The 27,727-nt window shown below is 41.7% G+C and overlaps 1 non-coding gene across 1 annotated transcript; it reads left to right on the top strand.

Annotated features, from left to right (window-relative positions):
• The first annotated feature begins 20,006 nt into the window (after positions 1-20,006).
• On the top strand, positions 20,007-20,114 carry LOC132535026 (U6 spliceosomal RNA). Its single transcript, XR_009546814.1, has one exon. It is a non-coding gene; the product is annotated as a U6 spliceosomal RNA (small nuclear RNA).
• Positions 20,115-27,727: the final 7,613 nt, after the last annotated feature.

Below are 27,727 nucleotides of genomic sequence, written 5' to 3'. Positions count from 1 at the left end.
TAAAACTAACATTTAACAACAGACAGACAATTATTAAAAGTCACAGAATTTGGAAACTAAACAACATACTCCTTAAGAACCACTGGGTCAGAGATTCACTCAAGCAGGAAATTCAAATGTTCCTGGAAACAAATGAAAATGAAGACACAATCTATCAAAATATTTGGGACACAGCTAAAGCAGTACTGAGAGGGAAACTTATAGCCATACAATCACATATTAAACACCAAGAAGAAGCTCAAATGAACAACCTTACTGCACACCTCAAGGACATAGAGGAAGAGGAACAAAGGAACCCTAAAGCATCCAGAAGGACAGAAATCACTAAAGTTAGAGCAGAAATAAACAACATCGAAAATAAAAGAACCATACAAAAGATCAATGAAGCCAAATGTTGGTTCTTTGAAAGATTACACAAAATTGACAAACTCCTAGCCAGACTCACCAAACAAAAAAGAGAGAAGACTCAAATTAATAGAATTGTAAATGATGGAGGAGATATCACAACTGACACCACAGAAATCCAGAGAATCCTGCGAAACTTCTATAAAGAACTATACGCCACCAAGCTAGAGAATCTGGAAGAAATGGAACAATTCCTAGAAGCATATGCCCTTCCAAAACTGAACCAAGAAGAACTACAAAATCTAAATGCACCAATCACAGACAAAAATTGAAACCATTATTAAGAACCTTCCCAACAACAAAAGTCCTGGACCAGATGGCTTCACAAACGAATTCTATAAAACTTTCAGGAAACAGTTAGTACCCATACTTCTTAAGCTTTTCCATAAGATTGAAGAAACAGGAATACTCCCTTCCACCTTCTATGAAGCCAACATCACCCTGATACCAAAAGCTGATAGGGACAGAACAAAAAAGGAAAACTACAGACCAATATCTCTGATGAACATAGATGCCAAAATATTAAACAAGATCTTGGCCAACTGGATACAGCAACATATCAAAAAGATTGTTCATCACAACCAAGTGGGATTCATCCCAGGAATGCAAGGCTGGTTCAACATCCATAAGTCAATCAATGTCATTCACCACATCAATAAAAGCAAAGCCAAAAACCACATGATTATTTCAATAGATGCAGAGAAAACCTTTGACAAAATCCAACACCCATTCATGCTCAAAACTCTACAAAAAAAGGGAATAGATGGGAAATTCCTCAAGACAGTGGAGTCTATATATAGCAAACCTACAGCCAACATCATACTCAATGGACAGAAGCTGAGAGCATTCCCCCTCAGATCGGGGACTAGACCGGGCTGTCCACTGTCACCGTTACTCTTCAACATAATATTGGAAGTTCTTGCCATAGCAATCAGGCAAGAGAAAGAAATCAAAGGAATACAGATTGGAAGGGAAGAAGTCAAGCTCTCACTATTTGCAGATGATATGATAGTATACATAGAAAAACCTAAAGAATTCAGCAGAAAACTACTGGAAGTTATTAGGCAATATAGCAAGGTATCAGGCTACAAAATCAATGTACAAAAATCAGTGGCATTTCTTTATGCAAACACTAAATCTGAAGAAGAAGACATCCAGAAATCACTCCCATTTACTGTTTCAGCAAAATCAATCAAATACCTAGGAATAAAGTTGACCAAAGAAGTGAAAGACTTATACACTGAAAACTATGAGTCGCTACTCAAGGAAATAGAAACTGATACCAAGAAATGGAAAGATATCCCATGCTCATGGATTGGAAGAATAAATATCAAAATGAATATTCTCCCCAGAGCCATATACAAATTTAATGCAATACCCATCAAAGTTCCACCAAGCTTCTTTACGAGAATAGGACAAACACTACAACAATTTATCTGGAACATGAAAACACCTAGAATTGCCAAAACCATCTTAAGGAAAAGAAACAAAAATGGAGGCATCACACTCCCAGACCTTAAACTATATTATAAAGCCATCATCATCAAAACAGCATGGTACTGTAACAAAAATAGGCGCACAGACCAGTGGAACAGAATTGAAAGCCCAGAAATAAATACCCACACCTACGGACATCTAATCTTTGATAAGGGGGCCCAAAGAATTAAATGGAAGAAGGAGGCTCTCTTCAATAAATGGTGCTGGGAAAACTGGGTTGTAACATGCAGAAGAATGAAATTGAACCACTTTGTCTCACCAGAAACAAAAATCAACTCCAAATGGATCAAAGACCTAGATGTCAGACCTGAAACAATTAAATACTTAGAGGAAAACATTGGTAAAGCAGTTTCCCACTACACCTCAAGGACATCTTTGATGAATCAAACCCAATTGCAAGGAAGACTAAAGCAGAAACAAACCAATGGGACTACATCAAATTGAAAAGCTTCTGCACAGCCAAAGAAACTATTAAACAAACAAAGAGACCCCTCACAGAATGGGAGATGATCTTCACATGCCATACATCAGACAAGAAACTAATCACCAAAATATATAAAGAGCTCAGCAAACTTAGCACCAAAAAAGCAAATGACCCCATCCAAAAATGGGCAGAGGATATGAACAAAATATTCAACTCAGAGGAGATCCAAAAGGCTAACAAACATATGAAAAACTGCTCTAGGTCACTGATTGTCAGAGAAATGCAAATTAAGACAACACTAAGATACCACCTCACTCCTGTAAGAATGGCATACATCAAAAAGGACAGCAGCAACAAATGCTTGAGAGGTTGTGGGGACAGAGGAACCCTTTAACATTGCTGGTGGGAATGTAAATTGGTACAGCCTCTGTGGAGAGCAGTCTGGAAAACTCTCAGAAGGCTAGACATGGACCTTCCATATGATCCAGTAATTCCTCTCCTGGGGTTATACCCCAAGGACTCCATAACACCCAACCAAAAAGAGGTGTGTAGTCCTATGTTCATAGCAGCACAATTCATAATAGCTAAAACCTGGAAGCAACCCAGGTGCCCAACAACAGATGAGTGGCTGAGAAAGCTGTGGTATATATACACAATGGAATACTATGCAGCTATCAAGAACAATGAACCCACCTTCTCTGATCCATCTTGGACAGAGCTAGAAGGAATGATATTAAGTGAGCTAAGTCAGAAAGATAAAGATGAGTATGGGATGATCCCACTCATCAACAGAAGTTGACTAAGAAGATCTGAAAGGGAAATTAAAAGCAGGACCTGACCAAATTGTAAGTAATAACCAAATTGTAAGTAATAACCAAAGTAATAACCCTGACGTGAGGGGTAAACATGCAGCTTCCTGGACCAGTGGGGGGTGGGAGTGGGTGGGAGGGATGGGTCACAGTCTGTTGGTGGTGGGAATAGTGTTTATGTACACTCCTAGTAAAATGTAGTCATATACATCACTAGTTAATTAATACGAGAGGGGGAAAATTAATTGTGTGTCTCAAAGTTGTTCAAAACACAAACTGAATCTTTTCTCAATATATGCAGTGTAATTGATATGCAGACTCTCTCAAAAGCCTAGACCAAGTAGATCAGAAGCAACCAATAGCACAGCTATATACAAGATACTGGGTACTGTACAACAAACCCTAACAAAAGGACTTTTCAAAGTTAACCCAATTACCAACTAATGTGATGATTAACATTAACTATCGATTGTCTTTTTGAACCCTAAGACAGCAGGAACCTCACATCTCCACTATAGAGCCTCTACTTCCCCCAGTCCTGGAACCCTTGGATAGGGCCCACTTTCCCATATGCCTCTCCCAATCCATATCAAATAATATTGCATCTGCCAATCACAACCTAACCAACACAATGATTGCCACCTCAACATGATTCACTTCAGACTGTGTCCAGAGACTACACGTGTGGAATGACAACCCTTCAGCTTCATTACTCAGGTAAGACCTTTCCTTTCATAGTATACTCTAATTCCATCTCAGGTGGTTCACTTTCTAACAAAGTCCCAAAACCTAGATATACACCAGTTTCTGTGAGTGAGAGCATATGTTCACACGTATCCATGAACTACTGCAAAATATATACCTGAAAGCAGAAGTACACTAGAGTTTGCAGTGAGTATCTCCCTAACACTTCCTCTCCACTATCCCAAGCTTTGGGTCCATGATTGCTCAACGATTTGTTTGGCTTTGTATGTTAACTCTCTTTTCAGTCACCAGGTTCCAGATGTCGTCAGGATGCAGGCCAGGCTTCCCTGGACTGAAGACCCCATCAATGTGTCCTGGAGCTCCACTTCCCCAGAGACCCACCCTACTGGGGAGAGAGAGAGGCAGACTGGGAGTATGGACCGACCAGTCAATGCCCGTGTTCAGCGGGGAAGCAATTACAGAAGCCAGACCTTCTACCTTCTGCAACCCACAATGACCCTGGGTCCATGCTCCCAGAGGGATAGAGAATGGGAAAGCTATCAGGGGAGGGGGTGGGATATGGAGAATGGGTGGTGGGAATTGTGTGGAATTGTACCCCTCCTACCCTATGGTTTTGTTAATTAATACTTTCTTAAATAAAAAAAATATGTTTAATTGTGACTTACAAAACTGTAAGGTTACAGGGTATATATAGTTGCACTGCACCCACCACTGAAGTTCCCTCCACCCTCTCAGTGAGAACCACTGGAGTCCTTAAAGTTCTCAGAGACAGTTTACTTCTGTTGTTTTTTTCCCCAACTTCATGTGTCTTAGTTCTTTCAGTTTCTCTAGTGAAGCCATCCAGTTGTTTCCTTTGTTTTTTTTTTTTTTTTTTTGGACACTTTGTCCCCTCAGTAAGTTCTCTGAGCCTCTCTTCCACATTTATCTTATTTGCACAATCACATGTGTGTGAGGTGAACATGATAACCTGATAACCACTACACTACAGAAACAACTTGCACAATCACATGTACAAGACATTCATGAGGGGGGGTCCCCCAGGTGGTGGGGGGGTGGGACAGTTCATCAAAGTAACAATCTGATGGGTTAGAAGAGGGGTGCTCTGGGAGTTCTCACTGCAGAGCAGGATGTGGAGGCCAGCAGCCTGGTAATTAAGTACAGTGGCCTTCTCAGGTGCCTTTGGCATAACCTGATGTGTGTGTGTGTGTGTGTGTGTGTGTGTGTGCGCGCGTGCGCGCGTGCCATGGGGGTGGAGTAGCTGCAGAAATGGGCCCAAGTTAGAAAAGGTCAGGTCTGAGAGACAGGGAAGGACAGGCACGACCAGAAACCAGATGGGAATGTGGCAAGGGAGTGAGAGGGAACAGGGCAAAGTTTCCCTCCAAGCCCCACTAAAAAGGGTCTAGACTGACCTCTACTAGGAAGAATCACTAGAGAGACAGCTCTGCTTCAAAGAGAAGATGAGATATTATTGAGAGAAAGTAGGGATAGAAGAGGAGAGGAAAGTGTTGGAAGGCAGTTTAGGGGAAGCAGCACCCTACCCATGAACCCTGCAGGAAGCCAGGAGAAGGCCCAGAGAAAGGGCCAGAAGCCCAGTGTGTCTGCACATCCTGCCCCAGCTCCCTCCCTTCCTGACCGCAATGGCCATAAAAGGCAGATGGAGGCAGATGTGACACCTGGAGACAAAGGCTGAAGCCCATCCCCTGAGGGTCCTGCCCTTCCCTAGAAGGGACTAGAAAGCTGGGAAGACCAAGAGGCTTGGGGCCTTCGAGTCTCTCTTCTTTTTTTTTTAAACCAGAGCACTGCTCAACTCTGGCTTACGGTGGTGCATAGGTTTATTTATTTATTTAATTAATTATTTATTATTGGATAGAGACAGAGAGAGAAGTTGAAGAGAGGAGGAGAGAGATGGAGTGAGACAGAGAGACACCTGCAGCCCTGCTTCACCAGGGGCTTGAACCCGGGGCCTTGCACAATGGAGTGTGAGTGTTTAACCAGGTGCACCACCACCTAGCCCCCTCGAGTCTGTCTTCTCTCTCTTTCTCTCTCTCCTTCTCTCATCTACATGTCTATCTGGCTTGCATTTTTTCTCTCTTTTTCTGTCTTTACTTTCTCCCAATAAACCTTCTCCCTGAAATATGACTGACTTCCTTTGTGATTCTTCCATGTAGAAGTCAGCTGGAACCTCATGGGAGGGAAATGGGGAACAGTCCCAGTTAACTGTTAGATTCTGCTCTTAGAAAAATTACACACCATAAAGGAGACACACACACACACACACACACACACACACACACACACACACACACACACACAGAGAGAGAGAGAGAGAGAGAGATGTTGAGAGGTGGAAGTTTCCTGTGTGGTCTGGCTTCCTCCCATGCAGCCAAGTGGGCCAGGGAAACCCTCCTTCGTGGGGCTGTAACTCTGGGCTCTTGACTTTTGCTTTGCCCTGGAGCTGAGCTTCCTCCTGGCAGCAGGAGAGGAGGCGGAGCAGGGAACTGCAGCCCCTGGCGGACTTGCTTAGTTCTCAACTTCCAACACCTCCATCCCAGCCGGCATTGTTTACAATCCAGCCCCAGACACAGGGCTGGAGAACAGAATTAGCTCATGATTGCTGAACTGTGTTAAGACTGATGGTGCAAATGCTCCCCCTAGGGAAGCCAGGCGGGAAGCCACCGTGTGAGGCTGAATGTAGAATTCACTCCAAGTGGAATCGAGGCTAATGCACCTGACAAAGGGAGAGCTGATTTTTAATTATCAGGGCGTTGTCTTAATTAAATTGCGGGGACCTCCAAAATCAGCTCTTCTACAGACACAGGGAATGCATCTGTTTTTTTGGAAGGGGGGAGGGGTCCCAGAAGAGATTTGTGGGTGTCTATTGAGAAGGTGGCTCTGATGAAAAGACCCCAATGAATTCGTGCTTTTTATAACGTGAATCCCCATTTCTGGACTCCAACCTTCTGCATTTTCACCAGAAGATGTCACTGTTTACATGTAAAATGGAAATCACTATCAGCAGCCGTCGTATTCCGAAAATTTATACATGTATGTATATCCATATATATGTGTGTGTGTATGCATATTTGTATGTGTGTATATATAGTTGGTTATTTATTTATTTGATAGGATGGAGAGAAATTGAGAGGGGAAGGGCAAAGAGAGAGAGAGAAACTGTAGTACAATTTTACTGCTCATGAAGATTACCCTCTGCAGGTGGGGTTGTATTTATTTTTTTTTATAGAGATACGTCACATGGTCATCACTATTCTAGAGAAAAACGCTTTTTTTTTTTTTGTGAGAGTGACAGAGAGGCAGGGAGAGAAAGACACACACCCATTTAACGAAGCTTTCTTCAATGTAGTGGGGGCTGGGCTTCAACTCAGGTCATACACATGGCAAAGCAACTCAGTATCCAAGTGAGCTATTTCACCAACTTTGTTCTGAAAAAAATGATGCTGTAAAGTTACTGGCTAGTTCACAAGACACACACACACACACACACACACACACACACTTCATATATTAAGCTATATTGTGAAATTCCACTAAAATTCTGAACCATTATTCACCTAAAACCACTTTTCCCTTTATTTTACTAGTGATTTAATATTTATTTACTAGTGATTTAATATTTATTTACAAAATTATAACATAATCCCACACAGTTTACAACCAGAGTTATATATATCTTTATATCTATATCTATCTATTTGTTGCCCATTATTCCATGGTTCTTCCTTCCTTTCTTTTCTTATAAACATGAAACATTTTATTTTATCTATTCATTTATTATTGGATAGAGACAGAGATAAATTAAGAGGGGAGGGGGAAATTGAGAGGGAAAGAGACAGAGAGACACTTGCAGTCCTGCTTCCCCACTCATGAAGCTTTCCTCCTGCAGGTGGGGACCAGGGGCTTGAACCTGGGTCCTAGAATACTGTGATGTGTGCACTTAACCAGGTGTGTCACCACCTGGCCCCCTGCCTTCTTTTCTCCCTTCCTTCTTTCCTTCCTTCTTTCCTTCCTTCCTTCCTTCTTTCCTTCCTCTCTTGCACTTCTTTATTGGAGGATTAATGGTTTATAGTCAACAATAAAATACAATAGTTTGTATATGTGCAAAATTTCCCAGTTTTCCACATAACAATTCTACCCTCACTAGGTCCTTCACTATAACATTCCAGGACCTGAACCCTCCCCCTCCCCAGAATCTTTTACTTTAGTGCATTACAGCTGCTTTCTTTTCTTTTCTCTTCTTTTCTTTTTCAATTTTTTATTTATAAAAAGGAAACACTGACAAAAAACACTGGATAAGAGGAGTACAACTCCATACAGTTCCCACTACCAGATCTCCATATCCCATCCCCTCCCCTGATAGCTTTCCTATTCTTTATCCCTCTGGGAGTATGGACCCAGGATCATTATGGGGTGCAGAAGGTGGAAGGTCTGGCTTCTGTAATTGCTTCCCTGCTGAACATGGGTGTTGGCAGGCCGATTCATACTCCCAACCTGTCTCTCTCTTTCCCTAGTGGGGCAGGGTTCTGGGGAAGTGAGGCTCCAGGACACATTGGTGGGGTCGTCTTCCCATGTAAGTCAGGCTGGCATCATGTTAGCATCTGGAACCTGGTGGCTGAAAAAAGAGTTAACATATACAGCCAAACAAATTGTTGACTAGTCATGAACCTAAAGGCTGGATTAGTGCAGGTGAAGAGTTGGGGGGGGGGGTCTCTGTTTTGTAGATAGTTAGTAGTCCTATTTTAGTTATATTTATTTATTTATTTATTTACTTTCCCTTTTGTTGCCCTTGTTGTTTTTCATTGTTGTTGTAGTTATTATTGTTGCTATTGATATCTTCGTTGTTAGATAGGACAGAGAAAAATGGAGAAAGGAGGGTAAGACAGAGAGGGAGAGAGAAAAAGAGACACCTGCAGACCTGCTTCATTGCCTGTGAAGGGACACCCCTGTAGGTGGGGAGCCAGGGCTTGAACTGGGATCATTAAACTGGTTCTTACTCTGCGCTTAACTCAGTGCGCTACCATCCAACTCCCTTTAGTTATATTCTAAAGAGCCCATGATTATACTAGTTTTTTTTTTCTCCTTCTGAGCCTTTTGTAAGTCACACCTACACCTATTATTACTTCCAAGCACCCTTCCTTTTTAACTGGTCTCTCTCAGATAAGAGAAAGTGTCTGACTTCCTCTGATGGAAATGGTAGAGAAGGAGGAATCTGTTGGAGATCTAGGTCCATAATATCTAGGGGGGAATCCAAAGATTCCCTGTTTAGGACCCCCAGATGATGAAGTGGCCTGGTACTGGCCAAAATGGTTATCATTAAGTGAGCCAGTCTCTTGCTGTTTCCAGTTTTGTAGTCTGTAGTTTGCCTGAGAAGCTTAGGTTTTCTCCTATTTGTTAAAGCATTAAGTGACACTTGTTGTATCCAAGCTGACATTAGGTTTGCAGGGTCTGGCCTCAAGTTAGGGAGGAAATATACCTACGTTTTAGTGGGGTCTTAGTTAGTCTTAATTTTTTGTTTGTTTGATGATTCAAATAAAGACTGTCATTTTCCTATAATAATAATAATAATAACTGTATTATTATTATTATTCCAGTATATCTCTTGGCCAGTTGTATACAGTTAAAACCACCTTTAATTTTTAAATTTTGTTTTATTTTTATTTACTGGGGGATTAATGGTTTACAGTAAATATAGTCATTGTTACATAAAATCACCTTTTGTGACAGGAGCATCCAAGGCCAGCTAAAGAGATACTGGTCCTCAGGGGTCTTATAATATCTTTCAGAAAGTGTTATGTTGAACACTGAGCCCATTAGGCAGCAGGCTGCCAACTGCCTACAGGAGTAGACCAGCATCTTAGTCTGTAAATGCTTCAAGGTTAGGAAACCCAACTTAAAGACACATACAACCTGCCAGGTAGGCTTTTTAGCTAAATCCAATCCATGATTTTCTTTCTTTTGCATCTTCCTTTTCTATAAAAGTATCTTCCTGAGCTACCAGTGGAATACTCTAGACTTTTTTTTCTTTTTGGTGCTATTACCAGATTTGAGTAGATTTTCTTTGTTCAAACTTTTAAAATATTTAGTATGCCTCAGTTTATTTTATTTATTTTTAAAAATATTTATGTATGGGAGACAGTGAGAATGAACCAGAGCATGACTCTGGTACATGCAATACCAGGGTTCAATCTCAGGACCTCACATTCATAAATCCAACTCTTTTCCATGAAGCCATCTCCTAGTTTGTATTTTAACAGAATTTAAAGACTAAAACTGAAAGCAAGTACGAAGAAGCATTGGTGGTCCATGTATTGGAGCAGATGGAGGACTCTCGAAAGCCTAAAAGGATGGAGTAATTTTATTGGTGATGAAATGTACTAATGTAAGGGTCTTATGATTACTATCATCATAATAATAAAATATAAAGACTGGAAAAATAATTTTGGAAGTTTCAACTGATAGAGATATGAAAATACAGCGGGATTGGTAGTATAATTATAGAGTCTAAAAATGAGAATAAGGAATCCTACAATGGCAACTGGAAGTCAAACTAAGTACCAAGATATAGAAAGGACAGGTCACTATGCCAGCACATTGACAGTACTATTATTATGGCTTCTGTGTTCTCAGTCCAGGATCAAAATAGTGGACACGTGGCCGGATAACAAAACAGAAGGCCTCAGAGAAGGGCAGTTCCCAGAAGATCTTGGACATATGACTTCTACAAGTATGTGGAGAAGAGAGTGACTTGAATTTATAGAACTTGGGTGATTGGTGGTAGTGCTGCCATTGGTAGAAACAGAAAATCTGGGGTCATAGTGGTGGCACACTTTCTTGAGCATACATGTTATCATATCCAATGGCCAGGGTTCAAGCCCCTGGTTCCTCCCTGCAGGAGGGAAGTTTAAGGAGCAGTGAAGCTGGTCTTCAGGTGTCTTTCTTTTTCTGTTTCACCCCTCTCCTTTTAATTTCTGTCAGCCTTATTAAATTAAAAAAGAAAGAAAGAAAGGAAAACATAAAGGAAAAAATGTCTGCTGTACCTTGCTGTACAGGCCTGGTGACAAATCTAGTAGAAAAAAAAGAAAGGAAGAAAGAAAGAAAGAAAGAAAGAAAGAAAGAAAGAAAGAAAGGAAGAAAGAAAGAAAGAAAAGGAAATCTAGAGAAGAAGATTGCCTGGATGGACAGATTTGATGTATCACATTATCCATATTGCTATAACTCATGTTGGCCAGACTGGCAGAGATCTAAGGCAGGAAGGTAGAGGAGCAGAAAGCTGATCTATCATTAGGCAGAGTGTGATTTGTAGTTAGGATCCACTGACCTAAGAATGGATATAACAGTGGAGTCAAGAAAGAGAATATACAAAATCTCTGTAAATTCCACCTTAAGAGGTGACTTCAAAAAGGGAGAGAGAGAAAGAGAGGGGGGGAGGGAGAGAACAAGAAAAGAGACAGGCAATCAGTCTATGAAACAAAAAATAGAGAAAACTAGTTGGGAGAATTCAGGAAGAAAGTTAGAATGTACTCTGATGAATACTTGAGGGAATTTGTTGAGAAGCACCAGATAAGAAGGTCCTGGTCTATTTGAGAAAGTTTAACCTTAATCAAGTGGAATTTTTTAAAATATTTTTTTATATTTATTTTTATTTATTTATTCCCTTTTGTTGCCCTTGTTGTTTTATTGTTGTAGTTATTATTGTTGTCATTGTTGTTGGATAGGACAGAGAGAAATGGAGAGGGGAGGGGGAAGACAGAGAGAAGGAGAGAAAGATAGACACCTGCAGACCTGTTTCACCGCTTGTGAATCGGCACCCCTGCAGGTGGGGAGCCAGGGCTTGAACCAGGATCCTTATGCGGGTCCTTGTGCTTAGCGCCACCTGCGCTTAACCCGCTGCGCTACAGCCCGACTCCCTCAAGTGGAATTTTTATTGGCAACTTGCTTCCAAGAGCTTTTAAATATTGCAAAGGATTTGCATTAAATAGCGGTTAATCTCCCTTCAACTTTGAGTTCCTTTGAATAGTCACAAAGTGACTGCACTATCTTTCGCAAGCTTGAGGATATAAAGTATGGGTCTAGGATGGACATTCCATTGGTCAAACACTGGTCCTGTTTGTGGGCTGCAATGGCAGACAGAACTTCAGAGAGAATTAATGGATGATAGCTAAGGTTAAACCTTACTGTTTCTACTGTTTGACAAGTGACAATAGGTGCTTACACTCAATATACCTGCTTCTTCTTCTTCTTCTAGCGTTTGCCAATATACCTGCTAGTAGAGTAGAAATCCTATGACAAAATGGTGCCAAGAGTCAAAACTACATCTCTTGAGCCTGAAGTTCAATAAGGAGAGACAGGGATAAGACTGGAATAAAAATCTACTGTATCAGACCCTAAGTTTGAGCTGAGTGTGCAACTCATGAGATATTTTCTGTGAAGGAACGTTGTACTTGGCTATACACTTTTGTTGAATAATCCATTGCAAAATAGTAGCACTTAATGAGAGCTTCAAACATAGCCTAGGTATGAACCAATGAATAAATATATGAAGTCCATGACAGTGCCTATGATATAACAGTGGGGAAAAATTTATATTGTGAATCAGATTGGGTCTGCCTGCAAACATTTCCTTGCCTTTTGATCATGATGATGATGACTCTGATAAGCATTCCTAATTGGCAGCTTTTAATTTGTTCATGGGAGATGGAAAGAGAGAGAGAGAAATAGAGCATTAGTTTGGCACATGAGATGCTGGGGAGTCAAACTCAGAACCTCTTGTTTAGGAGTCTTGCTTTACCCACTGTGCCACATGCTGGGCTGTCTAATGTTTTCATTTATCAGGTGGCTCACTAGTTCCTACATGCCAAGAGTTGATCTGGTTTGGGTTGCATGGGTGGGTGATGTGTGTCTTGCCCCTGAGAACTCTGAGTCACAGATTCAACTGCTTCTGGTATGATTTAAAAAAATTATTATTTGTTTTTATTTATTTTCTCTTTTGTTGTCCTTATTTTATTGTTGTTGTAGTTATTATTGTTGTTGTTGATGTCGTCGTTGTTGGCTAGGACAGAGAGAAATGGAGAGAGGAGGGGAAGACAGAGAAGGGGAGAGAAAGACACCTGAGGACCTGCTTCACTGCCTGTGAAGCGATCCCCCTGCAGGTGGGGAGCTAGGGCTTCAACCGGGATCCTTACGCTGGTCCTTGCGATTCATGCAATGTGCACTTAATCTGCTGTGCTACCACCTAACTCCCAGTATATATATATATTTTTTTTTTTTTTTCCTGCAACACTCCTGTCACAGTGAGGACACCAGTTGCATGGAAGTTGAGCACAGAAATGAAGGACCTAGGGACACACAGTGTAGGAAATTCACAATTAGGAAAGTATCATCCAGTCTACCAGGCTCTAGTTCATTCTATTATTAATAGAAAGAAGCAGCCATTTTTGGTTACTTCCATGTAACTGACTGCCTTGAATGCTTGCTATATATCAATCCTCAGAGCAGTACTCTGAGATAGATATTATATTTCCTTATTACACGAAGAGGACACTAAGGTTAAGGCAGGCTAAGCCACTCGCGTGACATCATTTGATAATATTGTAATTCCCCCTGGACCACAGAGGATATCATCCAAGGCCTCTAGTGGAAGCTCCAGATGCAGATACAACTGAACCTTGTATGTACTATGGCTGTTCCTATAGTGGAGTTCACTTGCAAATTAGCTATACTAAGACACAGTATGATCCAGTTTCTTTATAAATTAGGTGTAGTACGAGGTTAACAACAATAACTGATAATGAAATAAGATAATTCTTATAATCTATGATAAAGATCTATGATATGAATGTGATCTATGATATGAATGTGATCTTTCTCAAAATATCTTTCTGTGCATACTATCCCCAGATCATAGTTGACTACCAGCAATTGAAACCGGAGAAAGCAAAGCTTTCTGCATAAAGGGAGACCACTTCAAATGCCAGAGTCAGGACTTGAAAGTAGAGGAGTGTCTCAGATTGCCTTATACTTAAGCCCTACTCCATACTAATGATATATTCTGTAATCATACAATATAGTTCATAATGTGTTATCTGGGCCATTTTCCAGGTTTATAGACTTCTCCTAAGTCCGTAGAATTCTCTCTTTACTCCTCCTCCATATTTCTGCAATAACTTTCTGAGAAGAAGCATCTGTTTTCACTACTCAATAAGAGGCACATAGTAGGTTCGCCAATGGATACTGTAGAATGAATGTGTTGATTTGAATCATGTCACCACATTGAGTAGGGGAAAGAGAAAAGAAATGTATTTTAATTCCAGAGTTGGGAGAAAGCAAGACAGGATGTGTTAAGGCTTTCCTCAAGCCTGCTTGGGGCAGAGGTGTAAATATTAGCCAAAGAGATGTTTGCATCACATATGTTCATGTGTTTGCTAGTGTCTCTGAGACATACTAAAGCAGTAGACTAGCCACATGAACTATTTTACCTGCCTGGGAACAGCTTCTCCCTCTCCCTCTCCCTCTCCCTCTCCCTCTCCCTCTCCCTCTCCCTCTCCCTCTCCCTCTCCCTCTCCCTCTCCCTCTCCCTCTCCCTCTTCCTTCTCCCTCTCCCTCTCCCTCTTCCTTCTCCCTCTCCCTCTCCCTCTTCCTTCTCCCTCTCCCTCTCCCTCTCCCTCTCCCTCTCCCTCTCCCTCTCCCTCTCCTTCTCCATCTCCTCCTCCTCCTTCTTCCTCTTCCTCCTCCCCTCATCCTCCATCTTTCTCTTCCTCCTCTTCCTCCAATTCTTCTTCTACTCCTTCTCCTCCTCCTCCTCCTCCTCCTCCTCCTTCTTCCCCCTCTTCTTCATCTTCTCCTCCTCTTCCTTTTTCTACTCCTTCTTTGCTTCCAGGGTTATCAGTGGGGCTCAATGCCTGTACTATGAATCCACAGCTTCCTTCCTGTTGGCCATTCCCCTCCCTTTTTTCCTATTTTATTTGCTAAAACAGAGATAAATTGAGGGTAGAGAGGGAGAAAGAGGATAGACATCTGTAGATCTGCTTCACCACTTACAAAGCATCCTTGCTGAAGGTAGGGAGCAGGGATTTGAACCTGGGTCTTTTTGTATGGTACTATGTGTGTTTAACTGGCTGTCCCACTGTCCATCTTGGAAAGCAGCATCTTTATTTAACATGGAAAGCTTTGTTTCTGAAAGGATTCATTTCCTGAATTCTATAAAGAAATATCCTCTCTCCCTCCAACCTTCCCTCATTCTCTTTCCCTCTCTCCCTCCTTCTCTCCCTCCCTCCCTCCTTTCCTTCCTTCCTTCCTTCCTTCCTTCCTTCCTTCCTTCCTTCCTTCCTCTCCATTTCCCTGGAGGTCAGGCCTATATCTTTTCCTGTTTGAACATTAACAATACCCACAGATAAGAAGTCCATAACCTGATCGTGTCTCGAAGGAACTGGGTTCCACATGAGATAAGGGAGTAATATAACTGGATTAATGACTATCCCTGTCCCCATGGTTACCAGATTCTGCCTGTTAAAAAAGGTCTCTACTGGGAGTCGAGTGGTAGTGCAGTGCATTAAAGCACACATGGCGCAAAGTGCAACAACTAACATAAGGATCCTGGTTAGAGCCCCCGGCTCCCCACCTGCAGGGGAGTCGCTTCACAAGCAGTGAAGCAGGTCTGCAGGTGTCTATCTTTCTCTCCCCCTCTCTGTCTTCTCCTCCTCTCTCCATTACTCTCTGTCCTATCCAACAATAATTACAGTAAGAATAACCACAACAATAAAACAGCAAGGGCAACAAAAGGGAATAAGTAAATAAATAAATAAATAATTTTTTTTAAAAAGGTCTCTATTATCTGGCACCTCATGCTTTGCTGGTAGTGTCATGCTAGTGTCAATACCTACAGGATGCCAAAATGATACCAGCCTTCTCACAAAATGCTCAAGAGTCTCTAGTTATACTTGCAGGTTTTTATTTCTAGCAGTCCTATGGACTATTAAGAATTTCCTAGAAATAAGTAAGGAGGTAAAGGACAACTATAGAATGGTTTCACTCCTATGTAGACTATAGAGAATTGAGGGGCCAGGTAGTGGCACACCCAGTTAAGCACACATAATATGAAGCACAAGGACCTGCACAAGGATCCGGGCTCTAGCCCCCATTTCCCACCTGCAGGGAGTCCACTTCATAAGCAGTGAAGCAGGTCCTCCCCCTCTCAATTTCTCTCTGTCTTATGAAATAAATGGAAAAAATGGCCAACAGGGGCAGTGGATTCATAGTGCAGGCAATGAGCCCCAGTGATAACCCTGGGGGGGGGGGAAACAACACACAGAGGAGAACTGGACACATGAATATAAAAATAAAAATTCAACCTATACTTAAGACTGTGGGAGAACTATCGTGGCTATCTATGGGGGTGGGGACACAGACCTTTGGTGACAGGAGTGGTGAGAAAATCTTCTCCTAATGAAAAGATGAAAGAAAGAAAGAAAGAAAGAAAGAAAGAAAGAAAGAAAGAAAGAAAGGGCTAGATGGTGGCTCACCTGGTTGAGTGCAGATGTTACAGTGCACAACGACCCAGGTTCAAACCCCTGGTCCCCAAATGCAGGGGGAAAGCTTTGCGAGTGGTGAAGCAGGGCTGCAGGTGTCTCTCTATCTCTCTCCCTTCCTATTACCCCCTTCCCTCTCGATTTCTGGCTGTTTCTATCCAATAAATAAATAAAGATAAAAATATTTTTAAAAAAAGAAAGGAAGGAAGGAAGGAAGGAAAGAAGGAAGGAAGGAAGAAGGAAGAAAGACAGACACAGAAAACTGAAATGTGGGGGCAGGCGGTGGAGCACCTGGTTGAGAGCACTTGTTATGGTGCCTGCAGGGAAAAGCTTTTTGAGTGGTGAAGCATGCTGCAAGTATCTTTCTGTTTCTCTCCTTCTCTATAAATCCCTTCCCTCTTGATTTCTGGCTGTTTCTATTCAGTAAATAAATAAAGATAGTTTAAAAAACTAAAAAAATAAAGCTGAGAAATTTTATACACGTACCAAACAACTGTACTTACTGTAAGCCATTAATCTCTCTAATAAAAAAGAGAACTTCCTAAAATGATGCATTTGGTGTGGTCATTAGCCACTAAGTATCAGGTATATTTTTTATTAAGGGAGAAACAAACATACTGGAGGGGAGAGAGTGTCAGTGGCCTCCCCTGTACAGAGAGTAGACAGCCCATCTACAAACTCAAGCTTCAGTTTCCTTGTTCTTTTTTTTTTTTTCCAGAGAGAAATTGAGAGGGGAAGGAAGATAGAGTAGGAAAGAGAAAGGTAGACACCTGCAGACTTGCTTCACTGCTTATGAAGTGTCCCCCCTGCATGTGGGGAGCGGGGGTTCGAACCTGGATCCTTATGTGGGTCCTTGCACTTAGTACTATGTGTGCTTAACCTGGTGCACGGCTGCCCAGCCCCCCAGTTCCCTCATTCTTACTGCAAGATGCCTCATGCTCCCTGGCTCTTCTTCTTTGCACAAGTATTTATTTTTTTATTTTTTATTCTTTATATTTATTTATTTTCTCTTTTGTTGTCCTTTATTGTTGTGTTAGTTATTATTGATGTCGTCGTTGTTAGATAAGACAGAGAGAAATGGAGAGAGGAGGGAAAGACAAAGAGGGGGAGAGAAAGATAGACACCTGCAGACCTGCTTTACCGACTGTGAAGTGACTCCCCTGCAGGTGGGGAGCTGGGGGCTCGAACCAGGATCCTTCCACCGGTCCTTGTGCTTCACACCACATGCGCTTAACCCACTATGCTACCACCCAACTCCCAAGTATTTATTTTTTAATGAGAGGCATACAGAGAAAGATGCAGATGGAGATACCAGAATATAGCTCAACTCTGGTTTATGGTGGTATTGGGAGTTGAACCTGAAATGACAGTGTCTCGGGCATGAAAAGCTATTGCTGAACCACGATGCTGTCTCCCCAGTCCACTCCTGGTTTCTTCTGACCACTGATGATGGGATGTTCAGTGATGAGGATGGAGAGCTTGGCCTTTCAGTCAGACAAAACTGGGCTGAAGTTGTAGCTCAACTCCTGTGCACAGCTCCCAGTGACCCACTCTCTGGAGTTGGGGGGCTCCAGAACGTGTGCCTTTGCTAGTTCATCAATTGTTGCTTCTCTGAGTGGAGTAGATTAGCTGAGCAAAGCCTAATGGGATTGGGCAGTTAATAGTTTCACAATCTTGCATTTTCCACACCGGGAGAATTGTGGGGAGAGGCCTGGCGTCCCTAGTATCAGAGTCCCAGAGGAATCTTCTTTAGTTAACATCATCATGACAATGTGTATAAAATATTTGACTGTAGGGAAGAAATTTATGGGCCTGTCCACTGCATCTGTGGTCACTTAATGTCTGAGTGTGTAGCAAGAGGTAGCATTGCTTTTGTTTAAAATCCTTGCGCTTTAATTTGCATTCAGGGAAAGTTTGGGGAATTGTTGAGGGCCACTGCAAACAAGAAACTGACATGCCAGGGTGGTCGATGTGTTTGCAAGAGTGCCAGGCTATTAATCATAAAAGAGCAAAACAGGGCACTTTTATTTATAGCAAACTGTTGCTAACCAGATAATAAAGACCCTTTTCAGAGCTTGCTTTTTTTTTTTTCATGGAAAAGTGCTGGGTTTGTACAACAGATTTCCAGATGAAATAAAAATGCTATAAAAGTAGGAGCCCTGGGTATTTGTGATTTTCCTACCCCAGCATCAGCCAGCTCAGTCCTTACAAGACAGTGCCCAGAGCGCAGTGCAGCCCAGCGGGTGAAGGAGGTTCTTTTGGACTAGAAAGGAGTGTGATTACCCAGGGAAACCTGTACTGGCTGTTTTGGCTTCTGCTGCTGGCTAGCTGGTAAGGCCTGGCCATATACTTGAGGGTTGTCTGTGACTACCACACAGTGAACTTCCATGTCTTGGCCCCTCCACTAATCACCGATGTGAAGCAAAGACAGAGTGAAAGAGAAAACAACACTAGAGCTTCCTTCCATGCAGTGGGCATCAGGCTCAAACCTGGGGCACATGCCCGGCAAAGCAGTGCTCACTATCCAAGTGAGTTGCCTCACCAGCCCAGGTTGCCTTATTTTTACCACAAGGATCCCAAGAGGTGACTAATGAGACTGGCTTTCTGTAGTACCCAGGAAAGTAGGCACCTGCAGTGAGCATGAAAACCAGATTTCTCTCAGCCTTGCAGTGAGACAGCACTGGGAACAGCAGGCAAGCTGAGGTGTATGTTTGCAACCCCTGATATTGCTCCTGACCCTGAGCTGAGCACAGAGTGGGCTTCCAGCCTGGAGCCAGCAGAACCCCTCAGAAGCTCCTTCCTGGGTTACTGCACCTGCAGGGAGGGCCCTGCTGGGTGGCCACTCGGAGGGAGTAATTTCTGGAATAAAATGCTAATGAGCAGATGCTCGTGATTCACTCCCCTTTTCTGTTGCCTGTGGAGCCTAGGCTGCATTTGTTGGGAAAGATAATTATATCGTAATTAGATGGTGACTGTTAATATTTGATTCAGAGCCCTACACAACAATAGAGGAAGTTGGCTGTGAAGTCCAGCTGTAGATTCTTACCATTGTCTGAAGTCTGGGCCCCACTCAGGACATGGGCTGGAGTACCCTCAAACAAGCTGTTTGTTAACCAGGAGTTCAGTGGTACCTGTCGTGTGTCTTAGCTTATTAATACTAGATTATGGGGTTACTGCTTATTTGTTTCCTCCAAAAGTGGGTAAAATGTGGCTGTGTGGTGGTGCACCTGTTACAATATATTTGTGATAATGATCAAGGGTCTGGGTTTAAGCCCCCAGTCCCCATCTGCATGGGGGAAGCTTCATGAGTGGTGAAGCTGTGTTGCAGGTATCTCTCTGTTTCTCTTCATCTCTCCCTCCCCTCTTGATTTCTCTCTGTTTCTATACAATGCATAAATAAAATGTTTTTGGAAAAGTGGATAAAAGGCTGGGAAGACAGCATAATTGTTATGCAAAGGATTCTCATACCTGAGGCTCTGAAGTCCTAGGTTCAATTCTCTGCACCACCACGAGCCAGAGCTGAGCAGTACTCTGGTCTGTCTTTCACTCTTTCCTTCTCTCTCTGTCCCTCCCTCTTTCTCTGCCTCTCCTTATATCTCTTTCTCATTAAAATAAAATACAAAAAAAATGCTCACTTTGGCAGCACATAAACTAAAGTTGGAAAGATACAGAGAAGATTAGCATGGCCCCATGTGCAAGGATGACATGCAAATTCATGACATGTTCCATACATATTTTTAAATTTTTATTTATTATTATTGTTGTTATTATTACCAGAGGACTGCTCAGTATTAGCTTATGGTGGTGTGGGGATTGAACCTGGAACTTCGGAACCTCAAAAATTATTCTCTTTGCATTATCCCACCCTGATTTTCATATTTTTAAAATATATGGGCCCTAGCTCAGATCAATAGGGTAAACAGTCAGTGGTATTTATATACTTTCTTCATGTTTGGGAGCAGCATCCAGTGCCCCAATTCAGCTTTCTAGCTCTATTCTAAACCCTGACACCATCTTCCCGGATAATATTAGTGTACCTGCCTGTTAGCTATCAGCCTCAGGCAAAAATTACTAAGTCATGGCCCCCTTGGAACATACATAAAATAGACTTCCTAGCTTCTTTCCACACAAAGACCCCTAGTTTCATCTGTTCTATTCTTAACTTTGGGTTCCTGTTTATTAAACAATTTGCTCTGCTTTATATCTTAATGCTTTTCAGTCACCAAGTTGCAGATGCTGTCATGACTCCAATTTGACTTCCCTGGACATGATAATGTATATGCTCTACCAGGTGTGCCTCTACCCAGCACCTGCACCCTTATATTCAGAGCAGCAATATTCACATTAGCCAAGACATGACAAAAACCTGAAGACCCATCTACATATGTTTTCAGAAAAAAAGTTGTGCTTTGTACACTTAGTGGAATATTAAAGTGACTTCTTCTTCTAGTGTTTGCCCTTCTTCCGTAGCCAGTCAACAGCGTCAGGTTGAGCTTGATGTAAAGTTTCGAGACCTCCTTTGAATCTGGAGAGGTGGCAGTCGTTGACTATGTGGGTCATAGTCTGTCTGTAGCCACAGGGGCAGTTAGGGTCGTCTCTGGCTCCCCAGCGATAGAACATAGCGCGCACCGGCCATGGCCTGTTGTTCGATAGTGATTGAGGAGGGCCCAATCATAACGTGCTAGGTCAAAGTGACTAAAAAGCAAAATCTTGCCTTTTGTGACAATGTGGTCAGACCTAGAGGTGATTATGCTAATGAAAAGAAGTTAGAAAATAAAAGACAAATACTGAATGGTTCATTTCATATGTGCTATATACACATGTATACACACATATGTGGGAAGGAGATGGAAAGGGAGGGGGCAGAACTAAGCTGCAACGCCACTCCACTGTTCAAGAAGCTTCCACTGTTCAAGCAGCTGGGGCCTTGCACCCGGGTCCTAGTGCTCAGTAACGTGTACACTCTACCGAATGAGCCACTCCCCCAAGGATATTTTTAAATAGTAGACTGTTGCCAAGGTGTTTTGGTGATTCTGCATGATTTGTATTTCCTTCTCCTCCTCTTACTCCTTTTCCTTCTCTTCCTCTTCCTCCTCCTCCTTTTCTTTTGTCTCCTCCTTCTCCTCCTCATCCTCCTCCTCTCCTTCTTCTGGTTCTCACTTTCTTTTTATCATTTTATTGAAGGGTTAATGGTTTACAATACAGTTGTGGACACATGGGTACAGTTTCTCATCTCCCTGTGAAAGGAGTCTACAGAATAACTTCATCCCCGACATAAGTCCTTTCCCACCATCCTGCACCCTGACCCCAAGGCAGTCTCCACCCCTCGCCTTGATTTCTTTCCTCAGGGTCCTTTGCTTTGATGCAATACACCACACCTAGTCCAACTCTTGCTTTGTTTTTTTTTTTTTTTTCCTGTTCTGTCTTTGTTTGAGTTCCACCTGTAAGTGAGAGCTATTCTTTTAAGGGAGCCTATATAACTAAGAATCTCAGAAGACAGCACAAGGGAATTGATTTGATTATCTGGTATCACAATCACAACTGCCTCTAGGGCAGAGGTCAAGCGAGTTCATATGAATGATTCAAGCTCCCAATGCTCCTTTACTGTAACTCAAATGACTGATGAGGAGGCATTGCCTGCCCTGCAGGTGTGGGGCCTGAAGAGCTGAGATGCTGATACTCTGGAACCACTGCTACCGCTACTGAAATTACTTTGAGTAATAATGTTTCTTGTCCCTGTTCCAGGAATCTTGGGCCTTTTGCTAACTTTCATGAACCTGTGGTAGATCGATTGGTTAGCTTGCACATGTAGCAAATTTTAGAGCCTTATGATTCCTGAGAATAATATTATCCTCACCTTCCTAATTAAAATTAGATTGATTTAGGATTTATGTGTATAAGCCTCACTGCACCCACCATCAATGTCCTAGAGCCACCACCATTATCAAATTAGCTCCCTCTGCCCTTCCTCCTTACTCCAGTAACCTCTGTGTGTGTGATTCTTTTTAGAGTCTGTTATTTTTGTTGTCTCTCTACCACTCCCTCTCACTCTTTTTCTCCTTCTCCCTTTCCCTTTCCCTTTCCCTTTTCCTCTCCACTCCCCTCCCTACCTCTTTAGTACTCACTCTTTCTCTTCCTCTGTCAATAAGAAAATGACCACCAAAAACGGTGGAGCCACACAGGAACTGAATCCCAGTGGTGGCAAAAATAAGAGAGGGAAGCCTCCTGGTGGTGACTCACCTGGTTCAGCACGCAAGTCACCATGTGCAAGGAACTGGGTTCAATCCCCAGTCATCACTTGCAGAGGGGAAACTTCGAAATTGGTGGGGCAGTACTGTAAGTATCTCTCCTCTCTTTCTTCAATTGCAGACATTGTGGTTGGGCCATGCGGGCAGAGTCTCAGTGATCACCTGGGTGGCAAATATAGGAGCAGTGCTATGCGCATGCGCTTGCTCCGTCCTTGTATTCTTATAAGAAAGGTAAGATAAGGAGGTCGGGCGGTAGCACAGCAGGTTAAGCACACCTGGCACAAAATGCAAAGACCAGAGTAAGGATCCTGGGTTTGAGCCCCGGCTCCCCACCTGGAGGGGAGTCACTTCACAGGCAGTGAAGCAGGTCTGCAGGTGTCTATCTTTCTCTCCCCCTCTCTGTCTTTCCCCTCCTTTCTCCATTTCTTTCTGCCCTATCCAACAAAGAACGACATCATCAACAACAATAATAACCACAACAAGGCTACAACAAAAGGGGGAAAAATGGCCTCCAGGAACAATGGATTCCTGGTGCAGGCACTGAGCACCAGCAATAACCCTAGAGGCAAATAAATAAATAAATAAATAAATAGAAAGGTAAGATAAGTAATTGGATTGGAAGGTAGCTCACTGACAGAGCTTATATGTAGGACACCGATTTAAATTTCCAGCACTGTGTTGAACTATCGGGGTGGGGGTGGGGGGCGCGATAACACAGTGGTTAAAGTTAATGTTTTATTTTGTGTGAGTCCCTGGATTCAATCCCCAGCACTACAAGAAAGCATCAAAGGAACTCTATGATTGGAGAAGCAGTGTGTTAATGTCTTTCTCTCCTCTTTTTCAAAATAAAGAATAAGACTTAGAATGGAGAGGCTACTCAGTGATATTATACTTGTGCAACATCCTGAGTTCATTCCCCTTAACTGCATTAAAAAATATCTTAGCTGCCAAAATTAGACCATGATACAGTAATTATTATACTAATTGTCACTATTGTATATGTTGAGTTAATATAGCTACACAATTCCAAATGCTTTTTTGGGGGGTTGTTTTCTTTGGAGAAGGTGGGGATAGGGGCCAAAATCTTTACAGGCAAAGGCTTAGCACAGTACCTCAGGCACGGTGTCTACTCTAGTTTGGAGAGAGAAACACAGAGAGAGAGAGAAACAGAGAGAGAGAGAGAGAGAGAGGGGGAGAGAGAGAGAGATGGATGGGGGGTTTTGATAAAAGTCAAAGAAAAGGGCTGCGGGGTGACTCACCTGGTTGAGTGTACATACACATGCTATGATCACAAGGACCCAGGTTTGAGCTCTCAGTCCCCACCTGAAGGGGGAAAATACTTTGTGTGGTAAACTGTGCTGCAGATGTCTCTTTGTCTCTCTTCCTCTCTATCTCTCTTTCTTTCTTGACTGCTGATTGTATCTATCCTATAAAGATAATATTTTTTTAAAAAAGCTAAATAAAATTTGATAAGAATACATAGAAATACTTTCCATTAAATTTCCATGATCTCTGTCTTATGTTTTAAACTCCCCTTTCTTTCTTCCTTCCTTCCTTTCTTTCTTTCTTTCTTTCTTTCTTTCTTTCTTTCTTTCTTTCTCTCAGTTAAAGAATCAAGAGTTTCCCCTTGAAAGCTATAGAGGATTTTAGGAAGATTTGTGCAGCCAGTTTCATTTCCCAGGATAAAGCTGATGAAGTTATCTGTGATTCTAACAGCTTTTCAGATTTTAAAAGATTAAATTCCATATACCCAGGCCAGTAATAGCTTTAAAAACCCCCTGTTCCTGAGTGATTTTTCTGGTCTATTTTTAGCTAACTTCAGAAGTATAGATGCAGTATTTTTAAAAATAGAGGTAAGACTTGCTAATGAGAATTTAAAGTAGGGAGCTTAGTGGGATTAGTTTGAAGCAGAATGGATCTTTTATTCTTTCACATTTAATGTTTAATGGTGAACAGAGAGCCATGCAGGGAAGACTGGGATGTGTTACTAAAACTGTAACATATAAAAATATTTTCGTCTAACATTCAGCTTTTTCAAATATGTACGAGCAGAAATTTAGGATGTTGCACAGGAAAGTACCAATAAGTTACTGACAGTTCAGTTCTTCATAGTGAAAATTTACTATTAAAATTTTTTCCAGATACGTTGTCTTTGATAATCTTTGTGATTCATCCAATTTAAAGTTCAAGTAGACAATAGAATGGAAATAATGTTCTTAGGCATATATCAAAATAAAACACTCCAGTACCCAATCTAGTCTTTCATCTACTTTTTTCTTTGAAGTTGGCATGCTAACCTATGTTTCTGTTAACTCTAAAGGGAAAACAGTTTCAGCTGATTTTTGCTTTCCAAAATGGTGAGCAGATAAATATTAAGAGTGGCAGTTCTCTTCGTATCAAGAAATTTTATAGATGGTCTCTATAAGTGATTAGCTCAAAGGAGTTTCTTTCTTTCCTTCCTTTCTTTCTCTCTTCTTTTTTATTCACAAAACCCTCTATTGACTGAAAATTCTATGTAAAATTTATGTGAAATATAGGAACTGCTATATTTGTGGAAAGAGAAGCAACCTCAGTCTGCATTTCAAGAAGTGATACATGAATTGGAAGCAAAAAAAAAAAAAAAAATCAAATGTGGAGAATGCTGACAGAGGGACCAGATTAGTTACTAGAAAGACAAAGGATGGATATAGACAAGAGGGCCTGAGGGGGGACAGCAAAAGAGAAGAGACAGTCAGACATAACAAATGTACCCTAACCATGAAAATACTTAAGTAATGGAAAAAATATCAGAAAAGATTTTAGGCAAGGAATTTCAGAGTACCCACCATTTCATAGCCAGGAAAATGGTCTAAAGGGAGGGATTCAGTTTAATGGAAAAAACATGACTTAAGAAGTAATTTTCCAAATGAGGTAAGTTAGATGAGTCAGGAGGAAAGACACCCATACTCACAGAAGAACCTGCTGGACACAAAGTCAACTACTTCCTTGGGGTCTAACTAGTACTCAAGAACTGGAAGGTACCAATTGGAATCAAATTGGAGACTGAAATACTCCTTACATGACCCTGAGCTTCGTTAGGCTCCATCATGCACCTGATGCTATGACAATTCTGCTTGTCATACAATGGGCTTGTATGGCTAGAAAAGAGAAGGACTTCAGATTTCAGGAAAATTTACTTATTTATGAAAACTTCCTTCTATTCTAACTCTATAATGAATAATAATTAACCTTCCTGTCCCAAGAACACTGTACCTATTCCAGACACACCTCATATCATCTGGACCCCTGAAAACTGACAATAGGTTAATAAGTCTTCACTAGGCTCATATTCCCCTCTGAATCTACACTTTCATTTTTTGCCTGCCTTGGCCAATAGCCAATGTCAACCTATCAACCTGGAAGGTGGGAGATATTTTTGTTGAAGTCTTTCTTAGTTATCTCTCTTTTTTTTTTTTTTAATTTTTTATTTAAGAAAGGATTAGTGAACAAAAGCATAAGGTAGGAGGGGTACAACTCCACACAATTCCCAACACCCAATCCCCATAACCCACCCCCTCCCATGGTAGCTTTCCCATTCTCTATCCCTCTGGGAGCATGGACCCAGGGTCGTTGAGGGTTGCAGAAGGTAGAAGGTCTGGCTTCTGTAATTGCTTCCCCGCTGAACATGGGCGTTGACTGGTCGGTCCATACCCCCAGTCTGCCTCTCTCTTTCCCTAGTAGGGTGTGACTCTGGGGAAGCTGAGCTCCAGGACACATTGGTGGGGTCTTCAATCCAGGGAAGCCTAGCCAGCATCCTGGTGGCATCTGGAACCTGGTGATTGAAAAGAGAGTTAACATATGAAGCCAAACAATTTGTTGAGCAATCATGGATCCCAAGCTTGGAATAGTGGAGAGGAAGTGTTAGGGAGGTACTCACTGCAAACTCTAGTGTAGTCCTGCTTTCAGGTATATATTTTGCAGTAGTTTATGGATACGTGTGCACATAAGCTCTCTCTCACAGAAACTGGTGTATATCTAGGTTATGGGACTTTGTTAGAAAGTGAACTACCTGAGATGAAATTAGAGTGTACTATTAAAGGAAAGGTCTCACCCAAGTAATGAAGCTGAAGTTATCTCTCTTAACAGTAGCTTTTACCTCATACTGTTAGTGCTGGAATAAAAAGTAAGACCAGGGTGGATACAAGTTTTGGGAAAAAGAAGCTGAAAAACCATTTTTAATCTGGGGCCTGGCAGTGGCAAACCTGGTTAAATGCACATAATACCAAGCTTAATGACCCAGATTCAGAGCTGTCCAGGGTCTGTCTCATCAGCTCTTAAGCAGGTCTGTAGGTGCCATTCTTTGTCTCCCTCTCTCTATTTTCCTGCCCTCTCTCAATGTCTCTGTCCTAATTAAAAAAACATTTTTTTTTTTAGAAGAAAAGGCCTCCAGGAGCAATGGATTCATAGTTCTAGCACCGAGCCCCAGTGATAATCCCTGTAGCAATAAAAAACTAAAAACAAAACAAAACTGAACAAAAAACATTTTAACTCTCACTAACAAAAAGAAGTAAAAAATTACAAGTGCAAAAATAATATTTTGATAATGAGAAATAAATGTCAACAGATTTTGTGAAGTTGAAAGATATTCCTATCTAGGAAAATAAATTTCCTTTTAAAAAATATTTATGTATTGGATAGAGACAGAGAGAAATTGGAAGTGAAGGGGGAGATAGAGAGGGGAAGGGAGACATCTGCAGCCCTGCCTCACAAAGCTTTCCTCTTGCAAGTGAGGACCAGGGGCGCGAACCCAGGTTCTTGAGAATTGTAACACACGTGCACTCAATCAGGTGTGCCAACACCTGGCCCTGGAAAATAAATTTTTACTTCTTGTCATAACTTTATCCTATTTGTTCCCTGCATTGCCTGACTATTACTCCAATGTTGTGGTCCTATTTGTACAGAGATATTAGAGATGCAACTTAGTCTTATTTCTGATTGATTCCTATTTTTGTTTATTATAGATGGTTATGATGCATAAATCATATGACTCTACACATGGACAAGCCCCACTGTTCCATGTGGGGAAGGCTGGAATATGCTACTAAAACTGTGACATATAAA

Source organism: Erinaceus europaeus, chromosome 20 (genome assembly GCF_950295315.1).
Source record: "Erinaceus europaeus chromosome 20, mEriEur2.1, whole genome shotgun sequence".
In the NCBI taxonomy this organism is placed as follows: domain Eukaryota; kingdom Metazoa; phylum Chordata; class Mammalia; order Eulipotyphla; family Erinaceidae; genus Erinaceus; species Erinaceus europaeus.
The sequence above is the reverse complement of the archived record's forward strand: the minus strand, read 5'-3'. Positions and strand labels throughout refer to the sequence as shown.